The sequence below is a fragment of the Urocitellus parryii genome, chromosome Y (genome assembly GCF_045843805.1).
Source record: "Urocitellus parryii isolate mUroPar1 chromosome Y, mUroPar1.hap1, whole genome shotgun sequence".
Lineage (NCBI taxonomy): Eukaryota > Metazoa > Chordata > Mammalia > Rodentia > Sciuridae > Urocitellus > Urocitellus parryii.
In genome coordinates, this window is record NC_135548.1 from 37,076,779 (window position 1) to 37,095,733 (window position 18,955).

The 18,955-nt window shown below is 44.1% G+C and overlaps 1 long non-coding RNA gene across 1 annotated transcript in view; it reads right to left on the reverse strand.

Annotated features, from left to right (window-relative positions):
- Positions 1 to 18,717, reverse strand: part of LOC144251084 (uncharacterized) — a 110,468-nt gene extending 91,751 nt beyond the window's left edge. The window contains exon 1 of the long non-coding RNA XR_013342626.1: positions 18,619 to 18,717. This is a non-coding gene — a long non-coding RNA (uncharacterized LOC144251084). The remainder of the gene's footprint in view (positions 1 to 18,618) is intronic.
- Positions 18,718 to 18,955: the final 238 nt, after the last annotated feature.

An 18,955-nucleotide genomic window follows, 5' to 3' on the forward strand; every position in this document is an offset into this window, starting at 1 on the left:
AAAGTTGTGGGTGCTCTCCCTAGAAAATCGCATATGACTTTAAGTAAATAGATATTCATGCTAACCATACAAGAGCTTGGTCCATCCATCAAGTCCATCCACATACCTTGCAAGGGTCCATGTACTCCATGATAAGGATACTTGCTCTTCTTAGAGTCGTCAGTTTATCTTCAGTTTAGGTTAAAGTACAGTGAACTCTCTATTCCCTCTTCCTAAAGTGAACTTCTCATGTCCTTGGACAAGAAGCAAGATGTAATGGAAAAGTCGGTGAGTCTCCAAGAGGACTTCACACTCGCTGCACACACCCTGACTGGGCAGCAGAGGGCAGTGGAGCGCTAGAATAGCCCGACCACAGCACCCAAGGGGCAGCTGTGCGGGGCTTGCCCACTAAAAAGAGGGCATGGGGGGCTGGTGTTGTGGCTCGGTGGTAGCACTTGCCTGGCATGTGTGAGCCACTGGGTTAGATCCTCAGCACCACATATAAAATAAATGAATAAAATAAACGTTTAAAAATAAAAAAGAAAGAGGGAAAATTTAAAAAGGAGAGGAGGAGGAGGAGGAGGAGGAGGAGGAGGAGGAGGAGGAAGGCATACACCTTAGAGAGCAGAACAGTTGTTACCAGAAGCTGGGGAAGGGAGCAGGGAGGACAGGCAGGGAACTGTTGGCCAACAGGTACAATACTTCAAGTAAATAGGAGACATAACCACTAGTGTGTATTGCACGGCAGGGTGACTAGAGTGAACAATAATGTACTGTAATTCCAAAACAGAAGGAGATTTTGAATGTTCTCACCACAAAGAAATGATAATCCTACAAAGTGATGAATATGCTGATTACCCTGGTTTATTCATTACATTATGTATGCATGTATTGAATATCACATTGTATCCCATAAATATGAGCAGTTAATGTGTACCCCAAAAAATTAATTTTAAAAAAGAAGAGAGATCCAGTTATCCTCCTGCCAAACTGAGTACCTGAGCTCTGGCTAGATTAGCATGGTCACATGAAAAATGGGATAAAAATACCTAAATTAAGCTACCAAAGGTCATCTGGAGGGTAAAAAACAGCACATATTATCTAAATCTAAGCAATTAAAATAAAATTACTACTGCATTACAACACATTTTGGCCCAAAGCTTTCCTCTGAACAAAACAGAATATCTTTCAAATCACAACCCTGAGCCACACCCTGCTGCACTCAATACCTACCCCATCGGACACCTACTCAATACCCTCCCCTTTTCCTTTCTCACTCTCTCCCTTCTGCTCAACTACACCCCACTATGAACCCACTCACTACCCACACCCTGCACCATCCCACTCGGATTCCAAGCTGCCAGCCCCCTCCACCTTCATATGCCACTCCCTCCCTGCCTCTCACTCCAAATAATACAAATATCAAGAAATCATTAAAAGAATTGACCCCTTTGTCATAATCTGCATTTTCCTGCAGAAATATGGATATGGATTTTCCTCCCATTTATTGAAATCTTTCATGAATTTCAGTTCATCTGAGCTTGCTTGCCCCGTCCCCCAGGGCTTCATACACGCCAGGCATGCTCTCTACCACTGAGGTATATCCCCAACCCTCATCAGCTCATTATGGCTCCTATTATGTGTTGTTGTGAACAAAAGTTTTTGCATTACATATTCAAAGTGATCATTTTTAAAAAATAATTTATTTTTATTTTTATATACAAGGCCACTGTCCTAAACTCTTGCTTCTAAGTCTTTGAAGTGATTCTCATGAGCATCTCTTAAAATGTTTTACTAACATCACAGTAAGAGAAGTGGTGTTTGATAGTTGAAATGAGTCAGAAGTGAAGTCCCTCCCATGTCCCTACCCCAGCCTGTTTGTCACCCCACCAAGTCCCCCGCTCTCCCTGGGCTGACCTCTTGATTGGACATGTCCAGGGTCTTTTTCTGCCAATCAGGACCTGGTGCCACCACATCCAATGCTCCCTCTCACTCTCTCCAGGTGTCCTCTGGACGTTGGGGACTTAGCTCGGTGGCAGAGGGCTTGCCTGGCATGTGCAAGGTCCTGAGTTTGGTCCTTGGCCCTGGGGGGCATGGGGAAGAAGGTACCTCTGGCTGATCTTAAAATAGCTCTCTAATGGCTTTGCCAGAACACGTGAGGGGCCATTAAGCTTGCCAACCCCTCGTCTAGCTGGTGTTGCTGTGGGCCACAGGCACCTGGAATGATGTAACCAGGAGAGGCGAGCTGGCTTTCCACAAGCCTCGTGACTCTTAAAAAGCTCTGTTGCCTTTCTTCTCTCTGAGTTGGGTCATGTTTGACGTAAAACCCTTCACAGAGGTCTTGGGATCAGGAAGGAGGGAGCCTGAGGGAAAGCAGACACTGGTGGAAGGCAGAGCTCACAAAACACGTGACAGAGAAGTGGAACCAAAGTCCTAATGCCTTCCTAGGCTGCCTCACCACTCCACCACTTGTTGAGGAGTTAGTCAAGTGTCTTCCAGTTTAGCAATTGTGTTTGTTGCTCGACACTGAAAGCCTCCTAGTTCATTCTGTGACCCATGATAAACTGAATATTGCAAAAAAAGAAAAAAAATGCTTCATTAATTATTTAGATGCCACTCTGTGTACTCCTTTATCTAGATTGACAAGACCATCTAGGCCAAAAGCCACCCAAGAAAAGACTGATGAATATAACCACACACAGGCTGAGCGTCCTTAATCTAAAAATCCAAAATCCAGATTACTCCAACAACTGAAACGTTTTTCAGCACAAACATGATGCCACCGGGGGCAAATTCACACCATGAAAAGTTTCATGCACAAAATTATTTAAAATACTGTACAAAATTACCTTCTGTCTGTGAAAACAGTGAGAGACATAAATGAATTTCACATTTAGATCCAGTTCCTTTCCCTAAGATATTTCCTTGTGTATTTGCAAATATCCTAATTTTTTAAAAAATTTCAAAATATTAAATACTTCTATTTCTAAGAATTTTGGATAAAGGGACAATCAATGTGTAGTTTCAAAAAGACTTCCAGACAAAAAAAAAATATATATATATTTTTTTTTAAAAGCAAAATCTAACATGAAGTGAAAACTGAAGAAATTGTGTTTATAAAGAAACTAATGAAAACCTATTTTTCTTACCTTATTAAAAAACTTAAATCAACTAACATAAAGCAAACAAACTACTAAAAATAAAGGACATGACAGAATATAATCCTAACTAAATAAACAAATGAATAAGTAACTTCAAATAACTCTTCTTAAATCAAAAAGTAATTTCACTCACAATTTCAAACTTGGGAACTATTATGAGATCTTTTTTATATATCCTCGCAAAAAAAAAAAAAATCAGTTTGATCCTATCCAGCTGTCTGCCAGGTTGAAAGGAAATAGATTCTCTCAGTAAATAAGTGCGATCTCTTTGGAATGTAATTTGCCCAAGCTCATTAGCATTTTAAATGCCCTAACCAACGATCTGGCTCTTATGCATGCTAAGCACACGTTCTACCTCAGCCCATAATAACTGATTTGCTGAGTCTCCTTAAGTCACAGTTTATTTGACATAAGAATATTTATTCTCCACTTGCTTTTAGAGAACGTAGCACAGTGAAGAACATGCATAGGTCAGTCTACAAATACGTGAATAAATAGCATTTGATCAGAGAGGTAAAGACAGAGGTCGTCCCTCCCGAGAATTCCTTCCTCCAGTTATTGCCAAATTGAGTGCAAGATTAGAAAACAAAGAACCAGACAGGCCCTGCTAAGACCTGAAATAGAAAACTCCAATGTGATGCCTGGGGTCTGGGCGTTTTGCCTTCTCTCGCCTCTAGATGGCAGCATCTCGCCCCTTCCTCGGCCCGGCTTGGCCGTCCCAGGGGTTCTGTGGCTGGAAGGACCGCGCTTTGTGAGCGCTTTGCGAGCTCGGCGAGCGAGTGGGAGCTTTCCAACCACTCCAAGAAGCTCCCGAGGGCAGCTCTGCGCCTGATCGGGTGCATTTACTCTGTACGCCTAAACGCAGGTCACAGCCTTTCCATATGTGAAGTGGAGGAGGGAGATGTGACCTGTTTATGGAGTCTGCACTGACAAATGGGCCAGAAAAATAACAGCTCTGTACTGAGTGCTACCAACGCTCATCCTCCGCTAGGCAATGCCTGGGCCTAACAGCTTCGGAAACACACGTGAGAAAAACACCAGAGGGTGGGCAGACGGTTGGCTGCTGCGCAGGAAGGAGCATGGCTAGGGCCTGCGGGGGTGGGGAGGAGCACCCTCCAGCCCCTGCCTTCCATCCCCAGCCCCTGCCTTCCATCCCCAGCCCCTGCCTTCCATCCCCAGCCTGCAGCTCCAAGTGGGGGGCCGACCGGCCGGGTGTGCCCAGAGCCTTCTGACCCCCTCAACCCACAGCTTTAGAAATACACACTAAATGGAAATGAAAGCAATGGTCAGAGAAGTAGGATAAAACCCCCAACTCTGGTGATGGAGCTACAAAGAGATAAATGAATCCTTACAAAAGCAATTTAGATAGAAGACTGGGGGCGGGGGGAACACTCATCAGGAAGAAATGAAATTTACTATGAGCATAAAACCTAGGTACCAAAATGAAAATGTTTAGCAAATATTTCTTTGTCCCTCCACCTCTGTTCCTGTCTCTCTCCACCTCTTTCTCTCTCCCTGTCTATTTCTCTGTGCTTCTCTGTCTCTCTGTTTTTGTCTGTTTCTTTCTGTCATTGTTTCTCTGTGCCTCTCTGTCTCTGTCCCCCCCCTTCACCCACCCCCCACATACACACACTCCAAAGTGTGAGAAAAGACTTGTATTAAATTACTGCACAAATGCTGGGGGATATGGCAGATTGACAGACAGGAATGGCTAACAAAGAGACCCTGCCATCCCCTCTTGCCAGTAAATCTGCCACTGTGGTTTCTCATCTCTTTAGGGGCTCAGCAGAACAGAAGGCTGGGTGTTGGTGTGAAGGGCACACGGCTCTCATGGGACTGCCCCAGCGCTGTTCTGCAGAAGGTAATAGAAGACACGTCACCAAGAATCAAGAAACCACACCAGCGAAAGAAGGTGCCAGATGGAAAGGAATGCTTCTGAGCCGACTTTATGGAGGGCTGTGAAAACGCCACATCTACAAAGGAAAAGGACATGTTTAACACGCTCCGGATTCGAGTTTAAGCTGCAATAAAGATGCAAAGCCGACAAGAAATGACCCCAGCAGTTCTTTCTAGGTAAATCAGTGCCCAGATCCGCAGGGTTCCGCAGTGACAGCCACTTCAGTGCTCACCATTGAAGTGAGATGAATATCCAAAATGCTTCCTCCCTGGAGAGAAGTTTTGACAGGTTTAGGAAAATAAAAATCTAGCAATGGACTCAGGACGCTGTGGGAAGGCTGAGCCAGAACTCTGGGAGTGGGGGTTCCCTGCTGCCCACTCACTCACTGCAGGTGAGACCTTAGGTCTGGCTCTCAGCAGGACCAGAGTCTTCTCCCTGTTTTCTTCTTCTTTGAGGCTAAGTGATAGCTCAGGAGGGATGAGAATCCCTGAGTGTAACTGGAGGAGAAGAGTGCTGGAGAAGCTGTTGGAATCCAGAGACAGGAGAAAGAGGCAGTAAAAAGACCACAAAAAAACCTCAGGAGAACTAAATTAAAAGGCTTCTAGCAAAATTGCTGTTATTTGGGACAAATTGGTCACTAAGATGGTAAATATGTAGGCTTCAATGTAGCCTATTTAGGAGAGATTGAATTTAATGCAGAAACCCTATTTTCAAAAAAAAAAAAAAGTAGACATGGGCCAATGAATTTTTTTTTCTGATTTGCAAATTCATGTGTGAAAAATTTAAACAAATCTTACAATGAAGCCATTTGAAGGAAGCCAAGAGAATGTGTGTTCATGAGAGGTTCCTCCTGTAGGCGATGGGGTGAGGTCCAAATGGGGGCTCGGAGACAGCGGGGAAGGAGCCTCAGAGCTGTTGTTCCTGAGGTCCAAGAAACCCAGTGTTTTTCCTGCAACTCTTATTAGCCATTGGCCAATGGCTGCCGCTGGTGGTCTTAACTCCCTGGCACTTCTGGCATGTTCTGAGCAAACAGAAAAAGTCTTTAGTTTGGTGCTCCAAGTACAGTTTTCAGAGGGCTCTGAGAACCCGTAGCCTCCACACACACCTATGGGAGAAAGCAGGCTGCCTACCAGGCCATTATCAAGCGCCCTGATAACACTGGCTTATGAATACACGAGGTGAGCCCACAGATGACCACAGCCACCCTGGGATCACTGGTTCCCCAGGACAAGATCTACTGCTCATCTCTGACTGGCCCTAGGCCCAGGAGAACAGAAATGACAGCGTGGCCTCTGCTCGCTGCTGTGGATGAGAGTTATTCTGTTCCTCTAACAACTGGCTGGATTCATTTACGCAATTCGCACTCTGCTCTTTTCTTGACGGGATACCTTGACCCCATTTTCAACCCTGAGTCGCCAAGTCCACCAGCCCCTGAGATGAAAGGTGAGAAGTGCTCTCCCAGCAGGCAGCCCTGCGGCTGCCAGCAGAGCCCATCAGCCAAGGGCTTTGACCTGGGGGTTGCCACCCACAGGGGGCACATTGTTCTCCTGCTTCCTTATTATTTCTGAGGCTGTCTGGGAGCTTCTCAGTTCAAGCTTGAAATCTTATATACATTATGTCTACCTGCTGGCTAAACAAGCGCTATATTGATAACTTCGTTTGTGGTTCACAGATATTTTACATTTCTTATTTAATCTGCATCCAGATCTGCCCATATACTCCTGTCCCTGTCAAACCTAACAATATTTAAGTGCCTACATTTGCCAATAGCCCGTGTAATCAGATGAATTTTTGCCAATGGTCCCGCTGAGTCTGTGTCTTCGTTTGCCTTCTCGGGGTCTGATAATAGATGATCTCTAAACAGAATTTACAACGTAATCAGCTGGAGATTAACAATATCAATCTCATTTTTTTTTCGTTTCACAGCAGCTGCTTCTTTATAACCTGATCCACTTTGTTGTATTTATTGTCTTATTAGTCAGAATATTTGCCATAAATTCAGAGCCATTATACCAGTGGCTCATCCATTGCTCATAAAAAAAATGCTGTATTACTTCAGCTTCTCAGCTGATAGATACTTTCATAAGAAAACTAGAAAGCTTCCAGCAATGTGTCTGATATATGGCTGCCACCTTGTCCTCACTTCCAAATGATACCAAGGTCTAAGAAAGCAACATGGCTGGATGTGGAATGGATTTTCATGCAAGTGATGTCTTGTAATTTGGGTCTAAAATGTAAGATTCTTGCTTTGAAAGCCGTTACTAACTAATTGGTGAGAAATTATGTCTCAGAGTGCTATTTTATGAATAGTGTTCTTATGTGTTTTCAGAAATATTTAGCAAGTATCAGCCAAGCATCAAGTGCTTCCGGGTCCTGAGCAAAGAGGAAAAGTCAGAATTTTCCACTTGAAAGAGAGCAGATGTCCCAGATAAGGCAGGAGACACATGTAAAGACTCATAGGAATAAAATCCATGAACTCAGGATGTTCAAATGCCTCCATTCTTCTGGGGCATGAAGAGAGGAGCAGGAATGGTAGAGATATTCTGGAAGGTGGTCAGGAGTCAGGGAAAAATCAATCTTACGTGCCCTGGAAGGATCCTGGTTGATGTGTTCTCAGTGCTGAGCAACCACAGAGGATGTGCAAGGGTGACTAGCTTTTTATATAAGAAAGATGACCCCACTACAGTGTAGAGAGTGTGACAAGAGGCAAGAAGCTCAGTATGAAGACCATTTCAGTGATCTGGAGGAAAGGTGAAGAGAAGAAAAGAGATGTGGAAACTACACATAATGCAGAACAGATAGGACTGAATGTATTAGTCAATTTTCTGTTACTATAATGAAGTACCTGCAGCTGTTGCTTTATAAAGAAAATAGGTTTATTTAGGTCACCGTTTTGGAAGTTCAGGGGCATGATTCTAGCATCAACTTGACTCTTGTGAGGATCTCACGGTGGATGGCATCACAATGGTGGAGTGTAGGAAAGGAAAGATTACATCACAAGACAGGAAGCCAAAGAGAAACTCGGGTCCCCTGGGAACTAAGTGGATTTCCTCCAAGGACAGTGCCTCCCAGGGACCTAAGGGCTTCCCACTAGGCTCCACCACTTAACCGTCCCACAACCTCTTAGCATTGCTACACCAGACACCAAGCTTCCAACACATGAACCCTTGGGAGACAAACCACATCCAAACCATGGCACTGAAGAAAGAATGAGATTTGTAGTCTTAGAAGGAGTCAAATCCATAACACTCAAGTTTCAAGCTTGGGCAAGAGGTGAATGTTGAAGTGCTTTGTGAAAATGGGGGATAGAGGAGAAGGAGCAAAATCGAGGAGAAGACAAAGTGTTTATCCATGAGCACCTTGAACTTCACATGTCTCAGGGTCTTACAAGTAATTGCCACGCTGTGGATAGGAGCAATATCTCCGTGAAAATTGAATGTTTGGTATTCATGAGCAGAGTAGCTGAATTTGAAGTCATAAGAGTGAATAAAATTGTCCAATTTTGTAGAACAATAAGGGGAGGGAGAGCTGAAGATTGAGCCCATCATTCACAGATTACACAAAGGAAATTGGGCAAGGTCTATGAGGGAGCCCGGAAGAGGTAATGGCCCAGAAATTTACAAGTAACTCTTACAAAGATGGTGCAGCAATGGCCCAGTGCACCAATCACCCATGAACAGACCAGCCTTGTTTCTTTCCTGTCTCAGTCCACCTTCTCCTCCCAGATTCTTTGAAACAAGTCCCAGGCACTGTAGCATGACATCTCTAGGCATGCAAGTGTCCAGCCGTGCAAGACAGAACACTTTTTACACATAACCTCATTGTTTGTGTTTTGTGGGCCTCCGTAGGCTTCCATTGTCTGAAGGAATGTTCTTTTAATCCCATTCTCTGTTTTCTTATGAAACTTAGAATGATCCAACCATGCTCTGTTGCTGTTGTTTTTTGTGATTATGAGTAATATTCTGGCACAAAGAGTTTTCCTGCACTTGTCCCCAGGAGAGAGCTCCAGTGTAGCTTTTCTTGTGTCTGTTGTTGTTGCAAAGTGGTCAAAAATGATCGAGTGTAGGTACATGCATGATGGCATGAATGGTGTGACTCTACTTCGGGTACAACCAGAGAAGTGAAAAGGTGTGCTCCACTTGTGTAGTATGAATCAAAGTGCATTCTGCTGCTAGAACAAATAAATTTTTAAAAAATGATCAAGTGCTCTCTCCACTTTGCCTTCTCTGCGTTTCCTTTTTTTAATCAACAAAAAATTATTGTTTGTTGGGGCTGGGATTGCGGCTCCATGGTAGAGAGCTCGCCTAGCACGGGCGGGACCCGGGTTCGATTCTCAGCACCACATAAAAATAAAGGCATTGTGTTGTGTCCATCTACAAAAAAGATTCTCTCTCTCTCTCTCTCTCTCTCTCTCTCTCTCTCTCTCTCTCTCCCTCTCTCTCTCTTTTAAAAAAATCTTGTTTATGTTTATGGGGTACAATGTGATGGACTGATCTGTGTGTCACAGTAGAGAGATTCAGTCAACCTAATTTACATATCACCAACTGACCAATTTTTTATGGTAAGAACATTAAAAGTCTATTCTTTCAGCAATTCAAAATGCATAATCATTGTTGTCAACTGTGGTCCTCTGCTTTCATCTGGACCTTCTCTTTCCTGGGTTCTTAATGTCCCTGCCTCACTCACATTGGATTCTACCCCTGTTCTTCCCTCCATGAGAATTTCTGTCTCCTGCTTGGGAAGGGAATTGGGCTTATAGGTCTGGAAAATTTATAGGACTGGCTCGTTCAGCACCTTCAGCCTAACAAATCCCAGTCACTTAGCAGGAATGGGGCAAGGCCTCTCCTGGGTGGCTGCTGGGGGACCAGCTCTCTGGTCTGTGGATGTCAGTGGCCACACAACACCGGTGCCACGTTGGTCCCAGGGCTGTGGGTGGTCCCATACCAAGTTTGTGGGGGGTGGGGGAGTATGGGGCTTCGTTGCCACCTTGTTCTCATCTGTGTGTTATCTGAGTGTCTTTGTTGTGTGTTCCTGAGCCCTTGGCTTTGGGGGCAGATCTCAGGAATTTCAAAGTTACAAGGCTGCCTCCACAATCTTTCCAGAATTCTCCCTGTAAGGCAGAGAGCAGAAGAGAGGGTGAGAGACTATAAGAATCAATTAAGACAAGCCTTGTAAAAAAAAAAGGCCTTTTCTTGGTAGCTATTATCATAATTAAACGTCTCCTCCCCACCACCAGCCTAGGCACTTTTTGAGGGGAGTGATCATACTTTATTCATATCTATATTCCCAGGGAATGTTACAGTACCCATCATGTAGGAAAGACTCAATCAATCCCCGTTGCATTGCATTAACATAATATTTCTTGCTGGAAAATGTGATTCTACCAATTTTCTTTTTCCTATTAAAGCTAGACAACTGCTGGAAAATAAAAGATCTATGCAGTCCATTTATATTTGCAGTTCCAAACACATTTTCTTTTCTGAAGGTAAAAGAATATAATAGACCAGGAAACCTGAGGTAATTAAATCATTAAAATTTAAAAAACCTTATTTGATCTTCTCTACTGATGGTTGCTTCCTATTTTAGAAAATAAATTAGCATAAAAGTTTTCAAAATTGCATTTGTAAAAATCAGTGCAAAAACCTGTAGCTGTTATTATCACTCCTTCTGTTTAATTGCTTTTTTTGCAGTCCACAAAGTTGCTTTGCATAAATAATCTTAATGGGGCTCACAGCATCCTTTTGAACTAGGTGATCTAGTAAGATGAGCTACATTAATGCTCAGAGTTAAATAGCTCTCAGGGAACTAAGTCTGGATTTAATCTGTCTCCCAGTCTTCCAGGGATAGTGGATTGTCTCTAAAACTTGCTCACATTGCCCAATTTCCTCCTACTTTACCCAAGTCAAAAATGTTCAGGAGAATTGGAGAGAAAGGTCTAGCAGAGGCCCCAGTTCTGACTAATTTCGGACTCCACGGCTGTTTCCATTAGAGGAAAAGGAGATCCTGACCCTCAGTCCAAGGATGACAGGAGGAGGAAGTGGCTTGTTTTTTCTTCTTCAGAGCTCTGCAGATATCTGTCTCCACATTAATCATTAATTTTACCTAGAGAAGCTTTTGTTCACAACTGCAATTTCTTGGAGACTTTTCACAATGAAAATAATTTCATTTGTTTTCTTCTCAAAACATGCAGGACACCCTATTTACCCTGCCAGTTACAAGTCTTGCCAGTTACAAGTCTGCCAGTTACAATTAGAAGAAAAAAAAAAAAAAAACAGGAATGGTTGTTTTGTAGGCCAAGGAGAGTTTTGCCATTTGTGTCCACTAAATAAGTGTCTCAAACTTGAAAGAGATGAGGATCCTGTTAAAATATAGACACTAATTCAGGAGCTCAACAGACAGCTCCTCAGACAGCAATTCCCACTACCTCCCAGGTGACGACATCAATCCTGTGGACCGTAGGTGAAGCAGCAAGGCCTCTCAGTGGCTCTCAAACTCAAGCAAAGTCAAAACCACCTGAGGCTTGTTAATACAGTCGCCACCCTTTATTCAGAGTCTTGCTTTCTACCATTTCAGCTGCCATGGTCAACTGCGGTCAAAAAACATGAAATAAAGCATTCCGGAAAAAAACAACTAGTAAGTTTTAAGTTGTTCACTGTCTGGATTAACATGGTGAAATCTCATACTGTCCTGCTCCGTACTATGCAAAACATGAATCATCCTTTTGCCTGAATATCCACATGGTATATGCTACCTGCTCGTCACTCACTCAGCAGTCATCTCAGTTATCAGACGACGGTGGTGGTATCACAGTGTTTATGTTAATAATAGTCTGTTTATTCGAATATTAATAATTTTCTATTTTATTATTAAATATTGCTGTCAATCTCTTACTCTCCTTAATTTATAAATTAAAACTTTATCATATATATATATATATATATATATATATATATATATATATATATATATATATATAACAGTATATATAGAACTCAGTACTATGTGAGGTTTCAGACATTCCCAAAGGGTCTTGGAACATATCCTCCTTAGATAAGAGGGGTGCTGTACTCAAATTTCTGGATCCCACTCCAAAACAGCTAATTCTGCAGTTCAGGATGTAGCTTGGGCATTTATTTGTAACAAGTTCCCAGGGGATGTTGATTCTGCTGATCTAATGTATTTGTTGATAATGCTTAAGGTAATTTGCATATTTAAGTCCTAAAGATGAAAAAAATCTTAAATATCCTCACTAATCAATCTCAAGTTCAAACACCGTAGAAACTGGAAATATTTGTGTTTATCTTCATACAGAATGATAGTCCTGTCTTGCAGCACTGCATTTGTAGGGCATTATTTATTTTTTTAGAGTTGTCAATTAATAAATACTTATTTTTATCCACTACAGTAGCACACTGCACTTATTAGTCTTTATAGTTATTTCACTGGATTGTAGCAATTTAAGCACGCCAGACAGTCTGTACCAAGGGGCTCAGGTATTAAGAATGTCAATATGTGAGCGCAAATTTCCTACTTGGCAGCAGGGGGCAGCAGTATCACCTGTATTTTATAGCTGTGGGAGAATGGGAAACAAACATTGAGTATCAGCATCCAGCTATTGTTTGAACAACACTGGGTGGCCTTCTTCTGAATATAAGAACTGCAAAGCCTCATGATTCACACGATCACAACAGTTCCTGCCTCAGTTCTGAAAAAGAACAATGATGATAAAAAATATTTTACTGAAGTATAGAATATAATAATATGGAATACAAGCCATCTAGGAATAAATAAGTCCTAAAAGCTTATGTCTTAGAAAACATTTTACTTAAAATAAATATGTCATATGAATCCAATAAAAAATATTTTTAAAACTATGTATTTATTATTTTGTGCAGATCAAAAATATCTGCTGTGAGCAATGCCTCTGGTTTCTTGCCCAAACCCAACCAGACACTCCCCAGAGACACCTCTTCTGCTACCCACTCAAGGAGGGGGGCTGATTTCTCCCACCTGTCTTAGACCTCTGTGCTTCTGACCTTCACCTCCACATCAGTCTACTCCTTCTCTGCCCTCCCCACCTCTCCTTCTACCCTGCCCCAGAGAAAAAGCTGCACAGACCCTGCTTTAGACAGCAGTGCTACAGGCGTCCTCCCAGGTCCCCCGCCACATTCCTGACCACTTCAGCTCCCAGCCCTCTGTCGGTTCCCAGCACCACTGCTACAACTTGTAAGGTGTATATTGCCACATGGGTCCTGTCCTCTTTTCCATTTTGCCATTTGTGTCCACTGCCCACTAGATACTAGCCTCCACTTCTGGGCACAACCAAGACCTCCCTGTGCTCAGAACTTGCTCCTTCACAGTCTCCGCCTCAAGCACCCCCTCTTGGACTCCCCACTTTCTCCAGCTATGCTCTTCCGCACCAACAGCTCTTGGATCCCACTGGGACCTACAGCTCCCTGATGCTAGATTTACTAATGGACTCCATCTTCTTCCTGTTTTTCCTCCATTTCCTCCAGCGCCATCTTGGACTCCAGCGCCCACCATGGTGATCATTCCCTCCCTGTGCAGTCAGCGCTTTTTCCTGTTCCTTCAGAGCGATGTTAACCTGGCAAAACCACAACTCTGCCAGTGCTTCACCTCTACCTATGCACCTGAATGTACTCAGAAAACTCCTGCCTGAACCAACTGGTCGCCCTTCAATACATGATCATGAACCTCAACAGTGCCCTTGGAGCTGCCTGGCCACCTCGTGTCCCCAGCTAGTGAGTCCCCCTCTAGTCTGGGAGCCTGTGTCATTCCCTCTCCTCTCTCCTCAGACTCACTTTTAGTTGATGATCTCATTTTCTATTTTACTGAGAAAGTGGATCCAAAGAGGATGTCTCTGTCTACCCACCCACCTGTCTCTTGATTTATACCTGCCTTGATTTATACCTCCCTCCTGCTACTGTGGAGGAACAAACTGTTCCTGCTCCTCACAGAGGCGGAATTTCCCCTAAGCCCACTAAGTCCCATCCCTTCCTGCCATCTTGAGGACGAGGCTCCAGCCGATCTGCAACCCTCTCCTGCACCATGCAATTTCCATTCTCCTGGACCACCTCCCCCAGGACTCAAATGAGCAGTTATTTCTCATCCTGGGCAAAAGGAAGATAAGGAGAAAGGAGGAAAGAAAGAGGGAAAGATGGGAAAAGAAAGAGGAAGGAAGGAAGGAAGGAAGGAAGGAAGGAAGGAAGGAAGGAAGGAAGGAAGGAAGGAAGGAGGCCGACCAGCCAGCTGGCCAGCCTTTCTGAACTTCACATATCCTTCCGACTTTTCCTCCATTTCTCTGATCCTCTTTGAAGAAAACTTATCAAAGAATTCTCTACACATGTCACTTGGACCACATTACCTCTCATTTTCTCTGGAAGTCACTCCATTTAGGTTTTCACCCCTCGCAGTCCACAAAATTTGCTCTTGTCAAGGCCACCAATAGCCAAATCCCATCCCGATTTTAATTGCCACTTGCAGCAAGAGCATATTTGCTCTACTCCTCATTCTTGACACACTTCAGCTACCTTCTCTTCCCTCATATCCTAGTCTGCTTGGGTGACTATAACTCAATACCATAGGCTGAGCAGCTTAAAACACCAAGCATGGGCTGGGATTATGGCTCAGTGGCAGAGCGCTTGCCTCACACGTATGAGGCACTGGGTTTGATCCTCAGCACCACAGAAAAATAAATGAATAAAATAAAGGTGTTGTGTGCATCTACAACTGGACACAATATTAAAAATTTTTTAAAACAGTTCTGGAGGCTGGAAGTCCAAAATCAAGGTATCCACACATGCAGTATCTGGTGAGGGCCACTTCCTGGACTGTAGGCATGCCAAGAGAATGAGCTTCCTACAAGGATATGAATCCCACCATCGGGGTCCTGCTGTTGTGCCCTCATCTCCATCTTACCACCTCCCATTGGGAGTGAGGTTTCCACACATGAACTGAGGGGGGATGCAGATATTCAGTCCACAACACCCCGTAGGCCCCCATGTGAACTCGCTCGCTTTCTTCTGGTCTCCGCTCTTGGCCCTTTACCAAGCTGCCTCCTGTGGCAGCCTCCAAGTTGTGTCATGGACACCTCTCTTCAGGAGGCAACGTAAAGGAGGGCATCAGCTGAAAGGCTGCAGCTAGGGGTGCACCCAACACCCTCCACCAATGACTCAGTACAGCACAGATGCAAGGTCTCACCAACTTTGGCCAGCACCAGCTCCCAGGCCAAGCTCCCTGTTGGGCTGAGGCCTGCTCAGCGTGAGTTGAGATTCTCGGTATGCAGCCCCAACGCCCTTGCTTTCTGCCTCTCGCAGGTGTCACACCTGCATTGTCCACCCCTGCTCCCACTCTCTTCCACAGGTGTTCCCCCAGCACATCTCACTCTCAGATGAATAATCTCCAACTGTAGTAATAATAGTGGCAACCATATATATTAGCTAGCGTGATAAATGTTTTACATAAGTTAATCAGTTCTTAGTACCGCAATATGGCAAAACTGTCAAAATTCTGTAAAAATGAAAATCGGGACATTCAACATTACCCTCATTTGCATACTTTAGTAACCAATCCTGGAGATTTACTAGTTCTAATTCGTGACTTAAACAGTGCTTGTTGTATCTCAGAAAGAAAAGAAAATGAAGAATAAGTGTTTGGTAATAAAAATAGAAAGAAGATGATTAAAATAATCTCCCAGGCTGGGGATGTGGCTCAAGCAGTAGCGCGCTCACCTGGCATGCATGCGGCCCGGGTTCGATCCTCAGCACCACATACCAACAAAGATGTTGTGTCCGCCAAGAACTAATAAATAAATATTAAAAATTCTCTCTCTCTCTCTCTCTCTCTCTCTCTCTCTCTCTCTCTCTCTCTCTCTCTCTCCCTCTCTCCCTCTCTCCCTCTCTCCCTCTCTCTCTTAAAAAAAAATAAAATAATCTCCCAAGGGGCCACAGCCAGCAGCGCTTCTGCCTGATGAGTGTCCCTGTCATCCAAGGGACTGACATTTGTATATCAGTGTTCTCAGCTCCCCCTGTTCTTAGGTCCACGTGGCTCTCCACAGGCCTCCTTTCTTTAACCCTCCACTATAAAAACCACCCACTGTCTGAACAATGGCATCTCCAGCCCCCAGCACTCCTTTTCCCAGCATATATGTCCCCAAGTCTGAGTGTTATCCTGTCTGAAATAAAAAAGTCCCAAGATGGCCTCTGACAGAGTCTTTCAGAGTAGGCACAGGACACAGGAAATCAGTTCCCCTGAGGCCCTAATGGCACAGGAGTCATAGCTCGGTGTCTTTGAGACTTTTTCTTCCAGCTGCCCAGGGGGGTAACTGCTAGTTTCACACACACACAGATACATACACATACACATGCACACACATACACATACACACACATGCATGCATACATGCATACACATACATACAAAAAAAAAAAACAGAATCATGCACACACCCCTTTCCTAACAGCAAGTAACTATTCCCTGGAGTGAGCATGGCCTATCTGCTTCCAGGAGAGAAGCTGTTTCTTTACCACTCTGCACCTTCGGAGTTCACCTTGCTCACAGTGTACTTTGCACCTCACAGTTGCCTTTCCTTTTCCTTGGTGACTTCATATAGGCTGCATTGTGCTATACATAACAAAAGGACTCATCCCTGAACAGAAACTAAAGCGCTGATCCCGCAGCCACACAAAGGCTCAGCAGAAGCTCCCAAGTCCTTTGCTGTGAGGATGCAATTAAATGATTGGAGAAGTTGCCCTCCCCCTTCTCCCCATCTCTGATTGGAATGAGGCCAATGGCTTTGTGATTTCAGTTGAAAATGCATACACCACAGAGAGGCGCGTGTTTGGTCTGTCCTAAGGAGATGCTATCCCTTTCACAAAAGACAAGGCGTCTCCAAAGAGTCCTACTTCAGGAATGGCCAGGGCCAGCACAGAGCAGGAGAATTAAGGTCACACCCAGCACCCTGAGGTGGGTCTACAATTAGGAAAAAATGATGCCAAAGCCGATGTCGACAGAGGTCAAATTAACCCAACATAGTAGATTTCAGGAAATCCAGAAACACGTTAAAGTATAAGTCCATGTCTAGAGGCTCCAAGAGAGAAAATATAGCAAGGGTCATTTAAAAAGTCTACTATGGTCTGAAAGTTTGTCCCACCCAAATTAAGATTGAAACCTAATCCCCAAAGCAGTAGTATTAAGAGGTGAGATGTTTAGCAAGAGATCGGATCAGGAGGGTGGAACCCCCATGAATGGAATCAGTGTCCTCATAGGAGTGGCCCTTGACACCCCCCTTGCTGCTTCTGTCCTGTGAGGATCAATGAAAAGGCACCATCTGTGAGTCAGAAAATGGCCCTGGCCAGATATCGAACCTGCCTGAATCTTGATCTGGGACTTCCCAGCCTCCAGAGGGTGAGAAATAAAATCATGTTGCTTATAAGTCACCCATTTATGGTATTTGGGGCAGGGGTTAGAGCAGTACATCCAGGTGGACTCAAATGGAAAAAAAACAAAACTCTATATCTCTACAAATTAAAATCACCCCAATGTGGAAACAAAGAGTAGAGCTACCCCAAACAATGAATACCGCTGAGAGCTTTAGAAACTGAAGTCGTAAAGAAGCACGTGTAACAAATGGGCACAGAGAATTTGTCCAACCACAAGGGCAACGGAGGGGCACTGAGACAAGGAACTCTTCAGGAAAACCCGTGCCTAGAAAGAACTGAAACTCGGTGACAAGACAGTGGGCCATCCAAAGCCCTTGGTGAGGGGTGAGCAAAGGAAAATAGCGAAAAAGAAGAGCCCCCGCGTGGGATTAACAAAAGGAAAAGAGAGTGCCGCTGCTTTTCTGCCTCCGATTTCTCTGTAAATGGTGAAGTAGAACCAGTGCTAAGACGTCCTGGACCATGAAGGCGGGTGAATATCGGAAAGGAGACAACTATTCGTGGTGCTATTAAAAAATCATAATAGCATCCCAATAAGAGGATGGGGTGGTTTTTCTCCACTTCCCATGGGTAGGAGCTCCTCTGGACTGTTATGGTTGAGCACAGCATTGTTAGAGGAAATCTAAAAGCTGTATCCAAGGAGGGACTCACGTCCAGGAAGGGACTGATGTCAAGCACAGGTAAATCCTTCCTAGGTGTTTCCTCCAACTCACCTTCTGTGAATATGACGTGTCCCTCTGAAACTCATGTTGGAGTTTGATCCCCACTGTGAGGGGATCAGACTTAATCTGAGGGTTGAAACTTAATCTGACGATGGCATTAGAGGTGGGTCTTGGGGAGATGATTAAAACTAGATAAGGTCATGAAGGTAGAGCTCCCGTGATCAAATCCTGGGGGCTATACAAGAAAAGGGAGAGGGAACAGACAGACACACGGACACATGAGTTTACTGTCTCTGGCTGTGTGATGCCCTGCACTACCTCAAAACACCCGCTTGTGAGAAGAACACCACAGAGGCAGGCCTTCGACCTTAGACCAGAACCAGGAACCCAAACAAACCCTTTCTTTTATAACTTGCACAACCTGGGCTACTGTGTGGTTCACACAGAAAACAGAGTCATACCTCTTCCTCCTCTGGCCATACCCCGCTTTCTCTTCCTTTCTCCTTGTCTTTTTGCTCCTCTTTTTCCTATATTCACTCCCATCTCAGGAAGGAAGATACTCTATGGAAGAAAATAAGACCACCATCAGCTCAAGACTCATTGCCCTGCTCCCCCACAGAGAGAAATATATATCCAAATAGTACCAAAAAAATTATTTATGATAATGCTAGGGGGCTCTATGTGAGTCCCATTTCTTTCTTTCTTTCTTTTTTTCTTTCTTTCTTTTTTTTTCTTTTTTTGGATGAATCATGGCTAGGCCATGTGTCTACACAGAGACTAGGAGAGGGAAGTCCCCCC